The following is a 1,836-nucleotide window of genomic DNA, read 5'->3' on the forward strand; positions in this document are numbered from 1 at the left end:
ATTATATAATTTTACATGATAATTTATTATTTCCTATTAAAATAAAAAAAAATGATTTTTTTGTTAATTTTAAATAAAATATATTAAATAACCCAGATTTTTTTGTTAAAAAAAATAAATATTTATCAAATATTTTCCAAAATAATAAGAACATAAAACACAATTTTTAAACATTTAAAGCGTGGATAAACCCATCAAAATTCACAAGTTAGTAACATCGTATCTAATGTGAACCCAATTTATGAGCCAAAAACTGAAGTTTCCAAGCAAAACAAAGTAAGTCTTGAAGTTACCGTTACCCTGAGCCCAAGAATTACTAAACTGAAGTTCATCCGGTTGCTCGCCATCACCGATCCACCACCACCACTATCAACGTCTTTTATCCAGAATTTGGTACGAATTTCGTTTTCTTTGTTAAAATTTAGTATAATTCAATGTTTTTGTAGTTCAATTTGGTACGAATTTTATGGAATAGCTCACTGTTCGATGTTATGAGTGAACAAGATGAATTGAGCTGTTAAATATTTGTTTTTGGCTTCTTCTAGTAATGGCTTCAATTGCTCTAATTATCAACAGTTAGTTTGTGTAAAATCGTTTTTGCTTCTTTGAAATACTATAATTTTCGTTTCAGCTTTCCTATGGTTCGGTTGATCTGCAAGCAACTCACGGAATTGGTGAGAAGAAGTGGAATTGAAGTTTATTAACAGGTAGTTTGTGTATAATATAGTCTAAAAGGCTGATTATGGCTGTATGGGATACTATTGCTGATGTTAGGGCCAATATGCTAGATTAAAGGAAGTCTAACCAACAAAAAACTTTGAGAAACTTGGCAATTTGTGCAGAGTACAAGTAAGATACCATGTCCCTCTTTTCTGATTGTAAATTCTAATTCCTAAAAAATTATATTTTGCATGCGTATGGACTATGGTATTTGGTTACAAGTACGAAATTTTTGTGAAATACAACAGTAAAATAGAAATATATGAAAGTTTGTGTTGCTTGGAAAACGAGATATATGGAAGTAGGATGCAATAATACACAAACAGATAGAAGTACATTGTTATAATTTGTGTTTTATGACACAAGTTTGCATATTTCAAGGTCCTCATGGAGGTAGCTGGGTGGGTAGTGGGTGGCACCCAAATCCATCGTCATAAATGAAATTTCTGCGTGGTGAAGGAAACGAGAGCAAGATATGGAGTTTTAATAAAACTTTTGTGTGTATCTTCTTTTTACCTCTTTTTCTTTTTTTCATCATCATGTGGATTCTTTCTTGATTTTGTCTTTGTTGGTGATTTTAGTGTCACCCTGCCGTTTTATGTAACTGGAACTAACATGTGAGCTAAGGGGCCCCATAATTTGTACTCTAATATATGTACGGGTTTGTGCGGACTGCACGCATGTATAAGATCGAATTAATAGCCTTTTCGACGACAAGTCGGGAGTCCAGGGGCAACGCTCCTCTGTCCGGAGTTTCCAAAGGGGCGGCGCCCCTTTGGCGGTGTCTAGGGGCGGCGCCCTAAAACCTCTCTGAATTTTACATATGGGAACATAGTGGGAAATTCAGATTTTTAAGGGTGATTATCGTAAAACTAATGAAACTTGTTAGTTTTGGAAACCTTAAATCCTCATTAAAATCCAGATTACCCTGACTTGCTTCCAAAGGAACTCATGACGGCCCAACCCTAATGAAACCCTAATCTCGTTTATTATATATAAACGACTCTTCCTTTTAGAAGAGACACACGAAAATTAGCTCTCGTTTTTCTTCAAACACTCACAGAATCTTTCTAGCAATTTGGCTTACGATTTCTGTGCCTAGAATAGTAAGTGTCC

The 1,836-nt window shown here is 34.5% G+C and overlaps 1 long non-coding RNA gene across 1 annotated transcript; it reads left to right on the plus strand.

The window, feature by feature from the left end:
- Positions 1-232: 232 nt before the first annotated feature.
- Positions 233-1,375, plus strand: LOC145128565 (uncharacterized). The gene is made up of 3 exons (XR_013716996.1): positions 233-393; positions 632-849; positions 1,102-1,375. It is a non-coding gene; the product is annotated as an uncharacterized LOC145128565 (long non-coding RNA).
- The last annotated feature ends 461 nt before the right edge of the window (positions 1,376-1,836 follow it).

Source organism: Lactuca virosa, chromosome 8, assembly GCF_052849685.1.
Source record: "Lactuca virosa cultivar CGN04683 chromosome 8, Lactuca_virosa_CGN04683_v6, whole genome shotgun sequence".
NCBI classification, from domain to species: Eukaryota; Viridiplantae; Streptophyta; class Magnoliopsida; order Asterales; family Asteraceae; genus Lactuca; species Lactuca virosa.